The following is a 19,912-nucleotide window of genomic DNA, read 5'->3' on the forward strand; positions in this document are numbered from 1 at the left end:
GTCAAATTCTATGTATAACTCTATTTCTCAAAACGAATCATTTACTCATTGGTGTATTGATTCAACTAGTATGTATTGAGTGACTGCTGGAGACAGACAACTTACCTAGAAAATATACATATGTTATTTCTAACCCTCTGTCATTATCTCCATTTTAAAGATGAGGACTTTGGGGCGCCTGGGTGGCGCAGTCGGTTAAGCGTCCGACTTCATCCAGGTCACGATCTCGCAGTCCGTGAGTTCGAGCCCCGCGTCGGGCTCTGGGCTGATGGCTCAGAGCCTGGAGCCTGTTTCCGATTCTGTGTCTCCCTCTCTCTCTCTGCCCCTCCCCCGTTCATGCTCTGTCTCTCTCTGTCCCAAAAATAAATAAATGTTGAAAAAAAAAATTAAAAAAAATAAAAATAAAAATAAAGATGAGGACTTTAAGCTCAGATAGATAAAGTGCTGAGTCAGGATCTCATAGCTAGGCGACAGTAGACCTGCGTGCAAGCGGAGGATTCCTGACTCTGTCCAGTGTGTTATTCACTATTGCATTGAAACTTCTAATCCTGCAGAGTAAAATGAGTGCTATGCTAGAGTTACAGGTCAAGTGCTTTAGAAATGTGGGGAATTAATCATGTCTGAGGGAGTAGGAAAGGCCAGATAGATATTAGGCTGAAAATGTTTGACCCAGTCACTCATATATTTTGCTAAGGAGTTTGCATTTTGTTCATTAGGCTATGGGGAACCATTAACAGATTTTTAAAGAAACATAAGGCATGATTCAAGAGTGTGTGAAGAGAATAACTTTAGCAGCAATGAGAATTAAAAACTAGAGCAATGTTTATTATCCCAGCTTTTTTGATTGCTCATGAACCCACTACATGTTTATTGTTCATTAATTATATTTTTAAAGTATTATAGTACTGAGATTATGTGTCTTATAAAGCTATATAAAGCAAAGAAAAATGAAGTAAGATTCCATTCTTGATTCTTTTAAATTTTATTATTAGCAGTAAAATAGTTTTGCTTCCTAATATAAAATTAAGATAGTGATAAAATGTTACTACTGTATATATAATTTATGTATGTTTTTATTGAGAACAATGTGATTGAATATATTTCTTAAAAACACCCCAATAACCCTGTAGTCTACACTCTGATATAGAGCTGTCTGAAGTGCTGGCCTAAGTTCAGTTTGTTTTGATGTTTTAATTCAGCTGCTACCATAGTTGCTACAATATTTATTCAATTTTCATGATTTTATTCAACTTTCATAATATTTATTCACTTTTAAATCTTGCCCTCCAATTATTGCAAGTTTTGTATTGAAATTTGGCTGGGAAGTTTATATTTTCCCTGATATCAGGCAGAGGTTGCAGACTAATTGGAAGCTGTAGGATTTTCAATTAAAAACAAATTTTTAATGTTTATTTATTTTTGAGAGAGAGACAGAGTGCGAGTAGGGGAGGGGCAGAGAGAGAGGGAGACACAGAATCCGAAGCAGGCTCCAGGCTGTGAGCTGTCAGCACAGAGCCCGATGCAGGGCTCGAACTCACAAACCGTGAGATCATGACCTGAGCTGAAGTCGGACGCCCAGTCAACTGAGCCACCCAGGCACCCCTAACATTCATTTTTGAGAGACAGAGAGACAGAGTGTAAGTGGGGGAGGGGCAGAGAGGAGACAGAATCAGAAGCAGGATCCAGGCTCTGACCTGTCAGCACAGAGCCCAACCCAGGGCTCAAACTCAAGACCTGTGAGATCATGACCTGAGCTGAAGTCAGACGCTTAACTGACTGAGCCACCCAGGTGCCTGGATTTTCAATTTTTAATAAATCAACTCTATACCCACTGAAACTGTAAAAATTCTTAGTAAGTGCAAAATGTGTTTTTGAGTTTTTAAATGTATGGATAAGAATTTTTATAGTCACCAGTATTGCTATTGAGGGAACGTTACATAATCACATTAGATGTGATTAGTTCATCATGTTTCTACCTCAGAATGTGGCTGCTTCAGTGCATCAGTGCAGCAGTTTTCTTCTCGGTGCTTGGGTTTGAATTTGTAGTGTTATTTTCAATGTACTGTTTTATTTCACTTTATTTTTGATGTGGAAATCTTTGTATCACTATTCAAGGATGACCAGTCTGATTAAAACGGAATATCATCAAAACCTGACTTTTACTGGCTTTTTGAGGCAGTATGTTGAAAGGATCATCACTGTCAACTCCCACACATGTAGAATGCCCTCTTCCCTCAGGTTAATTGCCATATAAGAGGAAACAGCTGGCATCTTTCAGCAGTGTCTGCTAACACTGACTTACCTATGAGGAATTTTAACTAGTCGATACAGAACTTATTTTTTTCCAGGCACTGTTTTAGGTTAACCAATCCTCACAGCTTTTCTCTAGGAGAAAAGTACTAGTATAATAAATAGAAAGAGTTAGGGATCTCTGGAAAAAAAGAAAAAATGAGACACAGTTTTCTTGACATGAGAAGTCATTTTAGGTCTCTGATCACGGTGTGATCTCTACCAGACTGGCACTACTTGCCCAGGGCACATTCTCGAGTTATCTCTGCAAGATTTCAACCCCTTGGAGCACTCAAATACCTGACTAGTTGGCTTGTGGCCCTGGTGACTTTGATCAACTAAGATCTGGAGTCCATCACCTTAGGATGACTTTGGCTCCAACCACATGCTGAATTCCCCATTGCACAAGCCCCTTCATGAATGTGTATGCATCCTTAGCTTAAAGCTTCCCCAGTTATTTTGTTCCAGGAGACACTACTTTGAGATTTATCCCCTGTGTTCTACTTTACTTGTTGCAGGTAAAATCCTTCCTTTTCTGATTCTTTGGCTTGGTTGTTGTCTTTTGGCTCGACACCCACCAAGAGGCGAACCCAGTTTCAGGTAATATATATTAACTTCCTATTTTATATGAAGAAATGTGTTCTTTCTTATTTTATGTGAATTAAATTTTAAGGATAAAAATAAGTATAAAAAGGAGATCTAATATTTCTTCCAATGCTCTAGGAGATCCACCTCTTAGCCCCAGGGGTGGGAGGGGAGGGATGTGGGCCTCACTTTGAAGACTTCTAGATTAAAGATGTGAGAGAAGGTGGATCACAAGGTCGTGGCAATAGGCAAGTGCAAAGCAGTGCTTGTGAACAAAGATAAGGGAGGTGGAGTCATACAGAAGTAGGAGTTATAGAATTTATCACTCTTTGACATCAACTTCAGCTAATACAGAAGAAACTATGAGCAGCTTTAGCACAAAGGCAGATCTCCAACAGCTCCAGAATTGGTGAAGTGTAACCTTTCCAGTTCCTTCTAAGCCATGCGTGATTCTTTCATTCTTTCCCAGTTCAAGCGATTGGATTTTTCACTTTCCAATTTGTTGCTCAGTTGGTAACTGAATCAATACCTCTCTTGGCCACACCCAGTGGTAGCAGAGGATGGCTGAGAATGGCCACCACTTTGATTTTGGTGAAATGATTGATGTGATCTTTTGAGGCACAGCAGGATAACGAGGAATGTCAGCTGTTCTGATTGTTCTGTTTCATATATGGATCTAATGACATGCTCAATGGTACTTGGACACATTCTGAACCTGCAGATCAGCTTGTGCCCACAAAATATCAGACAAATAATTTTCAAGTGAAAAACTGAGACACCTATCTAGATATTTATTTGAGTGATACTAAACAGCTGTATTACTTGCTTTAGCTTAATAACTAACTTTCTAACTTTCTTGGTTAAATCAAGAGGACGGGAATCCATGCTTCTCCAGCGTTTACTTTATTGGTGTTGTATTCCATAAGGTTCTCTAGGAAACCAGAACCAGTGTACATATATATATATATATATATATATATATATATATGTATGTAAGAGTATATACATATATATATGTACATACATATGTACATACATAAATATGTACATATATGTGTATATATATATATTTACTCTTACATATATATGTAGGAGTAAATATATATATATACTCTTACATATATATATATGTAAGCGTGTGTGTATATATATATATATGTAAGAGTAAATATATATATATACTCTTACATATATCTGTATATAGATAGGTATAGACTTATTATTAGGAATTGGCTCACATAATTATGGAGGCTGAGAAGTCCCACAAACTGTGGTCTACAAGCTTGCAGACCCAGGAAAGTTGGTATTCTAGTGGTGTGATTTAGTCTCAGTCTGAAGGTCTGAAAACCAGGGAAGCCAGTGGTGTACATCCCAATCCAAGGTCCCAGCTCAATCAGTGAGGCAGAAAAAAAAAAAAATTCCTCTTTTCTCCACCCTCTATTCTATTCAGGCACTCAATGGATTGGATGAGGCCCCCTCACATTGAGGGAGGGCCATCTACTTTAATGAGTCCACTAATTCAAATGCCAACCTCATCTGGAAACACCCTCACGTCCAGAGATAATGTTGAATCTGGGCATCTCACAGTCAGTCAAGTTTACACTTAAAATTAGCTATTGCAGGTGTCCTCACAATTTCTGTCTCTGGATTAGTTAGTATTTCTGCCTGATTCTAAATGGAAAATATTTTCAATGCAAAATATCTGAAAAACAAAGAATGAAATAAACTATTGATAATTTCATCATCCAGAGACTACCACAATTAACATTTTGTTATAGGTCTTTTCAGCTGTTTATCTATTTAAGGGATTTGTTTTTGACATGCTATTTTGTAACCTGGTTTTTACTCCTCAGTTAGCTTTTTGCCATTTTCCCATGTCAAAAATATGCTTCTACATCAGATTTTTTCCTCTATAGTATTGCCATATTGTGATTTATAATAAGAAATATATATATTTGGTCTTTGTCCTTGTTTCTGGAACAGAGCTTGTAAAACTCTTGGACTTTCCTAAGTGATGAAAGTCATAAAGTTGTCTTCGCTTATGTTAATGAGATGACTTTGGGAGCACATCTGAGGGTGGGGCTAATTGACAGTGAAGTCAACCATCTGACTAGAGTATTTATTGTAACTTTCAGAACCAACCCCCCTGACCTGTGGGGAGGAGAGAAGCGCTGGAGGTTGAATCATTTTCCAGTGGCTAATGATTTAATCAGTTATGCCTAATTAATGAAACCTCTGAAAACCCAAAAGGACAGGGTTCAGAGAGCTTTCAGGTTGGTGAATATGTGGTGATTTGGGGAGATTGGTGAACCTGGCGAGGGCATGGAAGCTCCTTGCTCTTTCCCCATACCTTGTCCCATACATTTCTTCCTGTTAGAAGATTGATAGCTGTTAGATAGATAGCTGTTCCTGAGTTACATCCTTTTCTACTAAACCAGTAATCTAGTAAGTAAAATATTCCTCTGACTTCTGTGAACTGCTCTAGCAAATTAATTGAATCTAAGGAGGGGTTTTTTGGAACCTCTGATCTACGGCTGGTCAGCCAGAAGCACAGGTGATAACCTGGATTTGTGATTGATGTCTGAAGTGGGAGTGGAGGGCAGTCCCTTAACCTGTGGAATCTGAAGCTATCTTCAGGTAAATAGTGTCAGAATTGAGTTGAATTGTAGGACACCCAGCTGGTGTCCCAGAGGATTATGAGAGTGAAATTTGGTGTTCAGAACCCCTTTTAAGTATGTATGAGCCTGGATATGTTTGCCTCTTTTCAGTTCGTATTTGGTTTTATAAATGAGTTTTCAAGGGTTTTAATAAATATGTGTTATGCATACAATTGTCTTTGCCAAACTGAAACATGTACATGTACATCATCCTTGTTTAAATGTGTAGGATTTTGATTATTGATGGAGCAAGATTTTTTTACTTACCTAATGGTCATTTGTGTTTCTTTTTCTTTTAAAATTACATTTGGCCATTTTTCTTTAAAGGTATTTCTGTTTTTCTAAGCACTTTGTATTTATCAAGAATATCGGCCTCCCCACTTCCAGCTATCTATTTTATGAATCTTTTGTCCTTAGCTTGTCAGCTTCCTTTTAATGTTTTTATTGTGTTCTTTAAGCATAAAACTTTAAATTTTTATAAAGTGAACCAGCTGATCTTTTTATTTTTATTTTGTTTTTTAAAGTCTTTTCTCTTTCCTAATCATATACCTACTTACCTGTATTTTCTTTATTTTTTGAAACATAGTTTTAATTTTTAAAATCAGCTTTTTAAACCATTACTATTTTTTGGCAAGTAATATAGAGACTATATTTTTTTCTATATTAATAGCCCTTACTCTAGCACCATTTAATAAAGAGTCTTCCTGATTCCTTAGGATATGTGCTTTTATATATAATTCTATTTTCAACATCTCTTTTATTTCATTGTGCATTTATTAACCATAGTAATTATTTTATTTTTATTTCATGCTATACTTTAAAATCTGAAAGTGCTAACAAACACTCTCCTGCTTATTTACACCCCAACATTTCTTTATTTTGTTTATTTATTTTTCTAATAAACTTTAGAATCAACTCAATACATACCAAAAAATTCCATTTTGACATTTATTGGAATTATATTGGATAACCGTAGAAAATCAATATGTAGAGAATCAACATTTTTTACAATATTGAGTGTTACAAATAATGAACATAATTTGGTTCAACACTTATTCAAATATTTTGCACATCTTTCAGTAAAATTTTAGACTTTTACTTTTTTAAGCATTCCTTAAAATTAATATTTTTTTGTTCCCAGCACTTTATATTAATATTTTATATTTTCTTTATATTTAAATTAGTGTTGTATTATTTTATTTTCTAAATAGCAATTGCTTACATATGAAAAAATTGTTTATTTTTGCTTATTTTCTGGTAGTCATCCACTTAATGACTTTTTTTAGCAAGTCTAGTAATTTTTATGTTGATTGTTTGGAATTTTTTTGGTAAATAATTCTGTCATATTAATAATATGATGCTTTTATTTCCTAATTTCCAATAGTTAATACTCATTGTATTTCAATGCAGAAATAGTAATGGTTAAATATTCTTGAATTATTTTTTCTCTAGTGACTGTATTATATGCCAAATCCACAATAGAAGATGAGATTAAGCCTTAATTCATAGAAAGGACTGTGTGTTTTAAAAGTGTGTATCCCAAACTAATTTCAGTTATAAATCTAATATCACCTTAAGTGTTATAGATGTACATAAAGCAAGGACTCAAATCCAATGTAATTGTTTTTTAATACTAGGGATAGTCTGGGCCTGCTTATTTTGAATGTACATACTTGAGCACCACTCGCAAATCCTTTTTACTAGTTTGATTTACTTTGGTTATAAAGGTTCTATGTTTCAGAAGATTTTGCTGTCTTATGACTCCTTTTTATGTGAAGGTACACTAGGAGACCTGTAATGGGACTACTTTTTTTTCCCTTCAGATCATCAACGTAGTGACATAGCTTTAACCCCACACTAGCTATGTATATCAGCCTGTACTGTTAACCTCCTGGTACATACAGTTTTGAAAGTGCCTGTTTTGTAGTCTAAAGATAGAAGGATAAATAGATCTTGTTTTCTGGAATATGTGTGAGCCCCCCAGATGTGGCATTAAATATATTTCTCTAATATTATTCAAATTTCTCATCATTTCTTTGTAAAGTTAGAAATAATTTTCAACTGAAAATACCCATACTTTAGAATGCCATGGAGTTTAAACACACAACTAATGTGATTAAGTGCGAACTTATTGGAGCACATCGGAAATTGGCTAATGGAGCCCTGGGAGGGAGCATTGTTTATTCTGGCCATGATGTCTACTTGTATATAACCCACAGGATTGGTAAACCTAGTCTAGCCTGTCTATGAGAAGTTTGCCTTTGTTTCTCTGAATGATCTGGCTTAAGAACTTAAGCAGGGGAGATTCATTCTGGTGATGACCAGGCAAAATCATGGGGAGCTGATGAAGAGGCCTTCTGCAGAGATGTCAGTCTATATCCCGCCTTGATAATAGCACGAAGATGGTATTAGGAGAAATTGGGGTGGAGGGGACCTATATTATTTCCCCAAATGGCATGGGCTTCTTTGTTCTTTCTTCTGAGATGTCCATGATGCCACCACTTTATTCATTATCTTCAGCAATCTGCACTTGCCTCCAAAATAACAATTGTCATATTGCAGTGTAGTTATTTGTTAATGTGCTCTTTCCTCATGACACCAGCTATTGTCAAAGATGATGTTGGAGTTACAGTAGGGCTGCATTTAGCAATAAAGAGATAAAGAAATATAATTTACTCTATGATTTCTCAAATATACCCAATGATCAAAATCATCTGGAATGATTATTAAGTATACAGATCATCAGGTCTCTATCCTTGAAGTTTTAGTGAGAAAGCCAGTGTTGGTTGCCCAGAAATTTGTATTTTAAATAGGCATGCTTCTGGTGCCTGCTAATGTTTGAGAACCAATGATATAGGCTATAATAAAGAGACAATGAATGTTTCTTTTCTTCTTTCAATGTCTATTCTTTGCTTCTTCTTTTGTATCAATAGAACCCACAGTGATAAAGATTATATGTGTAACTAGATATGGCCAATGTGATATGTGTGGAATTGACATGTACAACTTCCTGGTGGTGTCATAAGAAGACAAGCGGTGCTCCTGTTCCAGCCCTGCCTTCCTCTTGCTGCATGGGATGAGGACAAGGGGACATCCCATTACAGACTGCACAGATGAACACCACACTCTAGGCTTGGGGGCATGGCAAGATAGAGGGAGCCCAGGTCCCTGGATCTTGTGAAGCAAAGCCCTTTCGTATGAGATAGAACTACATTTCTGACTAGCTATTTCAGATCTCTGTTATATTAATCACACTTATATCTTAAATAATATAGCATATGATAAAATACTAAAAAAAGTAGCATGATAAAAATATAAATTAATATAGGAAGAAAACATAAAATTACTTAATTTTAATTAAAAGTAAAAGTAGAAGCCAGAACCTTAAGTCATAAAGTTATTTACATAAACTGGTTATCTCTGAGACATCCATTTGGTTTTCAGGTTTCTAGGAGGCAGGAGTTAAAAGGTATATATGATTAGGTATGCTTTCTCCAATACCGTGAAGTAAAGCTCTGCTTATCCCTTAACTCTGAAATAGTTTTTCAAGTGTTGCTATATACGGGGAGCACTGAGATACGTGTTGGAAAGAGAGCTTAGTGACTACTCACAGCAACTGTGTTAAAGGTTTCACAGTGTAGTTTCTTGGTGTTCTCCTTAATAACAATCATCAAAGTCATTAATATCTTGGAATCAATATAGTATAGTATAATAACAAAGATTTCTGATGCTCAGGATTGATTTAAATATAAAATGTAGCATTATTACAACACTAGTCTTTACATGTTTTTTTAAGCATCAGAATCCTTCCTTTCTTTTCCAATGAAATCTCTGGTAGAATCCCAATATGTAAAACCAAACTCCCTTGGGGGCACCTGGGTGGCTCAGTTGGTTAAGCGTCATATGTCGATGATCTCATGGTCCGTGAATTCGAGCCCCGCGTCTGGCTCTGAGCTGTCAGCACAGAGCCTGGAGCCTGCTTCAGAGTCTGTCTCCCTCTCACTCTGTGCCCCTCCCCCACTCTCACTCTGTGTGTCTTTCTCTATCAAAAATAAATAAACATTAAAAAACCATTTTAAACCAAACTCCCTTAATATATGTGGGAGTAAGAGACTCTGAAATCTGCCACTTCAGTCTGCCCTTGTTCTTGAAACCCAAATGTAGAATTCTAAAACACAAGGTAGAAATCCTTGATTTACAGGAATGGGTGCCTGTGTATGCTTCTGACCATATGCTGTAAGTATCACTTTCCTTCAGATGGACTTTGATAAGATCTGGACAGCTGACCATCTGAGATTATATTCCTTGGTAAAACCCCTGCATTTATATAGATTATGAAGACTGGCAACAGAAAATTCCAAAAAAATATGAAATATTTAGAGAGCCTCTGGTGTATTTTTCTGATTTTTATAGGAATATGGACTCTGGTTTCTTGGTGATTTAATTTAAAGTGATAATTTGTTGGCCAGAATAGATTGGTTTAATCCTACCCTCTGAATTAACTTAAGAACTTGAATTTACTCATTAAAATTTTTAAACATCTGCCAGGCTGGAAAAAACAGAGGCATATATGAAAAGAAGTGCTGGAACAGTGAAAAGGAAAATGGAAAATTAATTCGGGGGATTTGGAATTGTTCTAAAGTAAAACTCATTTTTTAGATGGAAACACTTAATGAAGCTAACAAGATTTTTAAGGAGTGATTTCTTGATTGATCCCAGATTTTGGAGATCTTCATTCCAAATCTCTGTCTGAGGTAGTTTTTAAAACCATGGAAATAGAGTTGGTAGCTTAGTAACTAATACTGCTTTGGAGATTAACATTTTCAACCAGGGCACCTTTGTATTCAAAGGAATATAGAATCTACAAAAAAAATGCAGCTTGAAATTCAAAGCAGACATTTGGCTTGCTATCTTGGGTTAATTAAGGATAACAGGGAATGAAGACATCATTAGAATTTTTTCACTTAAGAGTTTGTTTTGCTACAGTGAAGATAATATTGTTTCACAGGACCATGATAAAGGCTACATGTGCAGAATTTATTTTGAAGATTCCTGAATAATTATTTTGCATACAATCTTCACAGAGTCTAATCACTCAAATTTTGAGTCATAGAGAAGCGGAACTTGAAAACTGATGGCCCACACTTTATTCTAGTATATAGATTTGTGTGTGTGTGTGTGTGTGCATGTGTGTATATGTTTGTGTGTGTGTGTGTGTGTGTGTGTGTGTGTGTGTGTGTGTGTGTATGCATAGAGTAGGCACAAGTTTTTAAAAAATTGACTTTGGATCCCTTTTTGCGATAGCTTATACCATCTCTTTGGCTCATCACTGGGCGCCACTGTTTCTACTCTCTTTAACACTTACGCCCTGCATTACAGTAATATTAATTTTCTTGGCTCTGAGGCAATTTTTATTTGCAAAGTTATAACCCCTCAGGCTGATTACTGCCTCTGGCATTCGAAGGGAAGTTGAGTTGGCCTACACTTAGTCTTTTGACTCTTCCTAGATGTGAGTAGTCCCTTTATGTAGTGGGTTTGAGGCAGTTGTATGCCATAGCAATTCCTGAAGGCCCCTTATGCACATTTCTTCCCAAACTGTGATCAGTGACCCCTGGGATGGTAGTTTGAAATCAATCCTGGTGATATTTACACCATGAGAATCTGCAACTGTTACAAATGTTTGGGGATGAGGAGGTGAGCTAACTGATAAACATTTACCAGGTTTGGTAAACATTTGATAAACATTTACCACTGGTTTGAGGGTATACCTGGGTGCCACCAAGTCTGCTTTTCAAAAGTGGTAAGTGACCCTCTGCTTTCAGAGTAAGCATTTAGTTTGTGCATTTGACTTGCCAGCTATAGAAGAATGGTTTTCTTCTGATGATAAATACGAATAGGACTGCACAGAATGCAAGAAATGTAAGGAAAGAAAGAGGATGAAGATGCTAACTGTGGAAATTAAGATTATAGGTTTTGGAGTAAGAGAGAGACTTCAAGGGCTCTGCCATTTTATAAATGTATATCCATGGATGAGTTATTTAAACCCACTAAGCCTTAGTTTCCTTATAAGTAATGTGAGGATTAAAACAGAATGTTTCCACCTGATTGCCTTGAACACAGTGGCTGGCACATAGGAAACCCTTGAATAAATCTTTGTAACTGTATAACCTACCAAATATTTTGCCTGCATTATCTTATTAAATTCTGAGAGAGCACCATGATATAGTAGAATAATTGTCATATTTCAGATGAGGAAACAAAGGCTCAGAGAGGTTAAATAGCATGTCCATAATTGTACAAATGTTATGTGTGCTTTGTTTATTATTATTACTTATTATTATTTTATTATTATTATTACTACTCCTGCCTCTGTTTGCCTAGATTCTACAACATGATACCTCTTCAGAAAGCTTAAAATTTTCTCTCTTCTCAGTTAAGGGGTAATTATCAGAGACAACAATGTAGGTCTAAGATTGGCTATAGTAATAGAGACAAGAGATTACCACTTGTATCAATCAGTTGCTCCTGCAAAACAAACTGCCCCAAAACTCAGTGCCATGTAACAGTCAAGCGTTTCTTATCATGCCCACAGGTCAGGCAGAGTGATTCCAACTAATACTTAGGTCTGTGGGTTAGCAGGGGTGGTTCTGCCTCAACTGCACATTTGAAAGTAAGCTTCAAATCTATCTGTACTCATCTAAGAGGCTCTAGCAAAGATGAATTTTGCTGCTGTTGACAGTGACCTCTGTCTGCTTCCTAAACCACCTGCATCTTACTTCTTATCTCAGGCTTTGCTTTCAAGCCCAAACTGAGCCCTATAACTCAGTCTATTATCTCCTCTTTGCAGTGATTGAATAAAAGTGCTTTTCATAGTTTCTGAACCTCAACCATAAAGACAAATGTGTTTCTTTCAAAATAAATATCCATTAGTATCATTTGCAAAGTGGTTCTGAAACTTCAGCACCCATGAGACTCCACTGAAGGACTTGTTAAAACACAGATTGTGGGGCTACATTCCCAGACTTGTGATTCAGCAGGTCTGGTGTAGGGCCCAAGAGCACACATTTCTAACCACTTTCCAGGTGATGCTTATTCTGCTGGTCCCACTCTGGGAACCACTGCATTGGTGTGCTTTAGCTAAGGTTCAGGCAGTACCTTCAATGAGAATGAATGGTGTCTTAGTCTTTCGGGGCTGTTATAACAAAATACTACAGGCTAGGTGGCTCATAAATAGCATATTACTTACAGTTCTGGAAGCTGGAAGTCCAAGGTCACGGTGTCAGCTTGGTTGGATGAGGGCCCTCTTCTAGGTTGCAGACTTCTTCTTGTATCCTCATATGATAGAAGGAGCTGGAGAATTCTGGGGGACCTATTTTATAAGAGTAGTAATACCATTCACAAGGGCTCTATCCACATGACCTAATCATTTCCCAAAGGCCCAGCATTGGGTGTTAGGATTTCAGCATGTGATTTTGGGGAAGACACACTATGCAGAACATCGCAAGTTGGAATGAGATAGAATACAAACGACATAGATTGGGACATAGGTCCAGAGGCAACTCTTAGGAGAGAGTAATGTAAAGAGAAAAGGAAAAGGAGTATTGAACACTAAAGTCAGGATGGAGATCTAAAAATCAGAAAATCAGTGTAAGTCTAAGCAGGTGGGTCAATGACCAAATAAGAGTATCTGTGGAAGCACCCATGGAGCCAGACAGCCTCAAGAAGGTCCAGATACAAGGGTCATGTCTCCAAACACAGGAGTTAAGAGAACTCAGAAGCCAGGATCAGGAAAGCCATTGACACACCCACAGAACTAGATGTGCTCTTGTCTGTGTAATTGCTGCGACCCTAAAAGCCAATGAGAGTGATCTGAGGGATCTGGAGCAGTGCTACAATATTCAGATGTGGCTACAGTTAAATTATGGTAAGGACTTCTCTTAGGTTCCTTCTCTTACTCCTCCTCTCCCTTTATTCCTTCTTTCAAGAACACGTCACATACTTTTTGCTACTTGAGCCTCCTATGGATACTCTGAGAATTAATTTGTCTGAAACCTAATGTGAGTACTTCCTCACTTAGCCCTATAGTTGGCATTCATCCCCTTTTTCATCCATACATGGATATTTATTGAGTGCCTCCTATGCAACTGCTCTTACTGAATGCTAAAAATTCATAATCCCAGAGTTCAGGTGAGATTGAGTCTCTTGGCGAATTGTGGTACCTTACCAGGTTATAGGGTGTGAAATACAAAAACTCTTCATCATGACAAGTCCTGATTTGTCAGGCATCTCCCAAGACCTCTCTGCCATATTGTTGTCTTATGCCATCTTTTTAAAGTAAAGATGCATTGCATTGAACTAGTCACTTGTGCATGATTTCCTTTCCAAATTAAGAAATGAGAAGTGAGCCGATTAGTAAGTGTAAATGTATAGTTAAAGTATAAACTGTCCTCTCTGAGACGGTTGTGGTTTTGAACCCAGAGCCCACCATTTATTATGACATGGGGATGGAAATGTGCCTCCCCGAGGCCCAAGAGGCCCAATTTCCTCTGGAAATGCAGACATCTCCTCACAGGATTGTTTTAATTGTAGAATGAACTGATGCATATAAAGTTTCTAGCAGAGCACCTCATACACAGTACAGAACATTCAGATAAATGTCACTGAAACAATGGAGATTTACATTATCTTACTTCAGAAGTCCAGCAATGAGAGGCCTAGGCTTCTTCAGTCCTTGTTCTTTGTCAGGCTCTGTGTGTTGCCTTTCATCCTCGGCATGTTTTCTCAGTTACAAGATGACTGTCACTGCTTGAGGACAGAACCCACAGAAAGACAAAAAGGAAGAAGATGCTGGGTGAGAGAAATGTCCTTGTGGGTCTTGCTCTTTCAATCAGGGAATAAAAATGGTCACCCAAAGCCTTTCTGTGGAATCCCCTTATGTCTCCTCTACTGGAAAGTGAAGCTGGTAACTTGAATAGCTTGCCTCTTCAGATTATCATGAAGAGGTAAGGATGGCCACTAGAGCAAGAGGAGGGAAATGGCTTGTGCTAGGCAACCTTCAATATCTGCCGCATATGCTGAAATAAAAATGGATTTTATCTTCCAGATTATCTGAGGAGTAATTTGTAAGCTGTTCAAAGTGCTTCTTTCTCTCTTCCTCATTTGTTTCAGTGCCCCTGCACATGCATTAGCTGACCAGTGGAAAATTCAACTGAGTAGGCTTACGTTGTATGTATGACATTGTAGGAAATTAAGTACAAACACCTTGCTCTCTGATAGAGATACTATTAACATCAAGTATCCTTTGAAACTTTTGTTTTGCTCCTTTGATAATATTTTATAGTTTCCTGTTCATTAGTGCAAACTTTAGAATTCAAAAAACGTTCACTAAGCACTTATGTACCAAGTGTGGTAGTGGGTAACTTGGTGAGGACCCAAAGGAAAAAGAATCCATCATTATGCCCTCAAGAAGCTTACCATATGATGGAAATAAGGCAAAGAGGAGCAAAGTGGGAAAAGCCAGAGTGTCATGGACAAAGAAGATGAGAAGTTTACAAGGGAAGGAGGGAAGTCAAGTAAACACTCAAGTCTTGGCTCAAGCATCTTCCTTATTCCTAGAATTCCATGATGGTCAAAGGTCGATAGTGGCATTGACTTATATACTGTTTTCTTGATTTCATTCTCTGCCCCAACCCAACTCCTGGACAAACTGGGTCATGTTTGAATGGTCATGCCATTGAAACAATTTGTAGACTAAAAAATAGTTAAGTAAACTTTTAAGATCTTTTCCCATTGTGTTGTGTATAACTTGAAGGTGGAGAGGTGTTTTATTTACCTTCCTGTTTTGTTCTGTCACATGATAGGTGCTATTATGTTACACGAGCAGTGAAAGAATGGATCCGATTCCATGGTTACTGAATCTGATCTTGTTCTAAAATATCATTCATATTATAAAGGTTACATTTCCAGGAGAACCTTGTAACAACTGGGATTGGAAAAAGAAAAACATGAGAAAAAGAAGACAGAGATGAGGAAGCTAGTAACTTAGTGGGTTAAAAACAACAGCAACAACAATTCTTGGAACTGAAAGATTCAAAATCATAAATATCATCTCTTGATTTTTTAAGATCTTCAATCCTCATGTCAATCTACCAGGCTTTCTGCATGTAAAATGGTGACTGCTATGCATAGTGACTCCTTTCACAAACCATATTATTTAAAGCTGTGCGAGTTGTTGACTCATAGTTTGCAGCTGATATAAAGCAAAGTGTAATAGAGCACGGGGGGCTGCCATGTGTGTCATGAGTGAATAAAATACCACTAACATGTTTACAATTTATTGGGGGTAGAGAGACGGGCAAAAGTATTCGGTGCCACAACATTTGATTGAATTAGCTTCTAAGAAAAAAAAAAATTAAGGGGCGCCTGGGTGGCGCAGTCGGTTAAGCGTCCGACTTCAGCCAGGTCACGATCTCGCGGTCCGGGAGTTCGAGCCCCGCGTCAGGCTCTGGGCTGATGGCTCAGAGCCTGGAGCCTGTTTCCGATTCTGTGTCTCCCTCTCTCTCTGCCCCTCCCCCGTTCATGCTCTGTCTCTCTGTGTCCCAAAAAATAAATAAACGTTGAAAAAAAAAAATTTAAAAAAAAAAAAATTAAGATGGCTTCCAATGAAAGTTGAATCATCAATTTAATACACAGTTTTCATGAAAAAGAAATGTCCTTTTTTAAAGCTACTCAACATTTGTTTGCATTTATCCATAAAATTACGTACAACCTTTTCCCTACACTACAATTAAGGGGTAGATCTAAGTCTCTTTTGTGTTTAGAAGCTTGTGGCAATTAGCAGTTATGCATAGCTTCATGTCTTCAGGCTCTTTTTAATAAAGTGTGCCCATGATTTTGAACTCTGGCACTTTTAGGATGAAAAGCATTCTTTCAAGGTCTATAGAAAAGACTAGATTTTCATCATCATTTTCTTTTGGCAAGACTCTCAGTTTGGTCCTATGGCATCACCAACACAGTGCCCGGTTCCCACAGTAGTCGAACACCAGTTTGTTTTCCTAAAATCTAGGTTATTTAGTCTTAAGTAAGACCATCTGTGGGACATTGGCTGTCTAGTTCACATGGGGCTACATCAAGCCCAGTCCAGTTCCTAATTAATCTTTTCTCAATCGAAAAAGAAATTTCATAGGGAACAAACTCAGCCAGGACTCCCTTGGTACACATGTGAAGTCCCTGGCATGGAGTGGGTGTTCGGGAAATGGCTGATCTGCTAAGGAAACGAGGCCAAAGGGGGATTAGAAGCCCAGTCCTTAGGATAAGTTCAGAATTAGTGCTCCTTTTGATGGAAAAATTCATCTGAAAAATTTAATTGAGTACATTTTCTAGGCATTAACATGCTTTTATAAACAAATCCATCAGTAGGAACCTTCCAAATGAATCAAACCATTCTCATAAATAATCCTTGAAATTCATATGGGCTTAATAAATAGTGGAAAAATTCACTTTAAGTTTTGCCAAATTCCAAATATTGGCAAAAAAAAAGGTCACACAACTTTTGATCAACACAAAACAATCTAGATATATCCGCATATAACAAGCTAAAAACATGATATAAATGTTTAATGACTGTATTTAGAAATTATCATAATTATTTGTATGTAGTCTACTCATAGCTTTTGCTTATGCATCACAGACATTTTTCTGAGAAATATGGTTCATATATTTTGAATTTCTTTTTCTCTCATGTACAGTAGGCATAAAAATATTTGCTTGTGGTATGTCTCATTCCCTTGTACTTTTTAAAACTGTTTTCAGATGTCAATCTGTGTAACGTGATAACTTACCATAAGGATTTCATGAAAAGTTTTTTGTTCTTTCAGAAGACAAATGCAGATTTATAAAATAAATATTTGTTGAAAATAGTACCCTCTGTGAAGGGCTAAATGGCTGAGGGTGGGGGAGAGAGACAGAGAAAGAAATATAGAGCCTTGATCAATGTATTGTCCTTCCTGGATGTTGAAATTCAACAAAAGAATATAGTCCAGGCTTAAAAGTATTTTCAAAGTCAATATGGTCCAACTACTATCTACTATATAAATCTCACACAGTCTCTTGAAAGTAATTTTCTAGGCTTTATATGGATATTTACAGAGACAAAAAGCAGAATACTTTATCCTATTTCAGACAACTATAATTTCATAAATTCTTTCTTCTAGTGTGAGTCAAAAACTGCCCCTGTGAATCTTTTTGCCATTGATCACTTTTCTGTTGTCTAAATTATGTAGAATAAGGTGGTTTTTTCCTTACATAACATTCCTTCAAATGACTTAGTAAGCTTTATTTTTCAATGTTTTATCTATCTATCTATCTATCTATCTATCTATCTATCTATCTATCTATCTAGAGACATAGCGTGAGCCGGGGAGGGGCAGAGAAAGAGAGAGACACAGAATCGGAAGCAGGCTCCAGGCTCTGAATGGTCAGCACAGAGCCCAATACAGGGCTTGAAGTCACAAGCTGCGAGATCATGACCTGAGCCGAAGTCAGACACAACCAACAGAGCCACCCAGGTTCCCCTAAACTATTATATTTTTAATGGCTTCTCTTCTTAAATTTTTTTCGTTTTTCTTTTTCTTTCTTTCTTTCTTTCTTCCTTCCTTCCTTCCTTCCTTCCTTCCTTCCTTCCTTCCTTCCTTCCTTCCTTCCCTCTTTCCTTCCATTTCTACCCTGTTTTCATGGTAGATATGGGGATGTACTTGATCCTTCTCCCCCAAGGAATCACACTAAGTGCTTTAGAAGTAGTTAAATGGGCTGCAGTGAGAGCCCCTTAATTGAGAAGTTAGGTCAGGCTTTGCAGAGGGAATGCCACCAAGTTAGAGAATGAATGGAAGGAAACACAGCTATGTGGGAGGTGTGATAGGTGATTGGTGTTCTAAGCAGAGACAACAACATAAACATGGCTGTATTCCTCAAAAGGCTTCATTTATGTTGTCCTTCCCATCCTGGTACTTTCTTTGTCTCTGTTCGAGTCTGGCTACATTTTATGACTTTCGATGCATAGATTAAAAAATAAAAATAAAAAGGGATCCAGTGAGCACAGAAATAGTTGAACATCATATCTATGCCTATTTGAGTGTAATAAAAACATTGTACTAGGTTGGATTTTAACAGGGTTGGTTGTTAGGAAGTGAGTTGGGACATTGGACATTAGGGAGGGAGAAGATGTAGTGAAGGGCAAGCAGAAGACGAAGACACTAAAAAGAAAGAGATGGGGTAACAATCATTAAAAAGATGAAAGGCATGGAAGAAACTGAATAAGGTGCTTCTTATATGGATGAACTTAAATGGTGTGATAATCATGGCTTTGAATTTTAAACTACAAAGAAAGGTAGAAATTCTGTGTTACTGTTGGTAGTTTTGTTATTTACAAGTTATTCTAAACAACTGCATCTATGTAAAAAAAAAAGAATGCATTTTCCCCATGATTTTTCTCATATTAAAAGTCATTCACATTGGTACATTGCACATCTTCATGGCTTATGTCTTTTATGTTTTTCCTAATAGTCTGTGATTGCCTTACTTAATCTATTTGCCTAGAATGGAATGCAATCATGTGACTATTTAGTGGAATCTCTACTTAACAACAAGCAATCAACCCATTCTTTCCTCTGACAATTTTTATTTTTATAAAACCCTGAATTGTACTGTTGTGAGGCAAAATTCAAAGCAAAAATATATTTTCTGGTAAACAAAAATGTTTCCTCTTTTTTGGAATAGTTTTCTTAAAAAATGTTAAAGTGTCTGCTGTAGTGATAAAAGTACATGAATGAGATACACATTGTATCTTCTTAGTTCTTGAGCACAGCTCTCATCTCACCCAGTTGTGAATGAGTGATGTAGCTCTTGGGCATATGGTTATGGTCCCATTTACTTCCAATGCCCATGATGCCTACAGTCTTCTCTCTGTGCATCCAACCTGCCCTTCAAGGTCCGTCCAGCCTTCGGGATCTTTTGTAAGAACTTTACCCTTCCCTTGCAGCAGTTTTCTTTCTTATTTCCCTGGTTCTGATTGTATCTATCCAGATCTTGTTTGTTTTTACATTTGGTTAGTGTCTGTCACATTTAGGATTTCCGCTTACATACAAATGCCACTACATTTGTGTGACTTAGTAAAAGACACCTCTTCTCAGAAACCAGGTTGAACTAGGCACCACCCATGGACAGGCAAATTAGGAGAAAGAAGCTCTTTGTCTTGGGGGAAGATTTCAACCCCCAGTTGTACTTTGGGTAGGTACCCACATGCACAACTGCACAGCTATGTATGACAACCCTCATAAAATCTAGCACTTACATAACTAGTAGTAATAGGCACTCAAGCAATAGTT

At 37.2% G+C, this 19,912-nt stretch overlaps 1 long non-coding RNA gene across 4 annotated transcripts in view; it reads left to right on the forward strand.

Moving 5' to 3' along the window:
• Positions 1–19,912, forward strand: part of LOC123608660 — a 501,461-nt gene that overhangs the window by 140,492 nt on the left and 341,057 nt on the right. For all 4 annotated transcript variants that reach the window (XR_006717368.1, XR_006717366.1, XR_006717367.1 and 1 more), the window contains exon 2: positions 2,808–2,889. This is a non-coding gene — a long non-coding RNA (uncharacterized LOC123608660). The remainder of the gene's footprint in view (positions 1–2,807; positions 2,890–19,912) is intronic.

Source organism: Leopardus geoffroyi, chromosome B2 (assembly GCF_018350155.1).
Source record: "Leopardus geoffroyi isolate Oge1 chromosome B2, O.geoffroyi_Oge1_pat1.0, whole genome shotgun sequence".
Classification (NCBI taxonomy): domain Eukaryota; kingdom Metazoa; phylum Chordata; class Mammalia; order Carnivora; family Felidae; genus Leopardus; species Leopardus geoffroyi.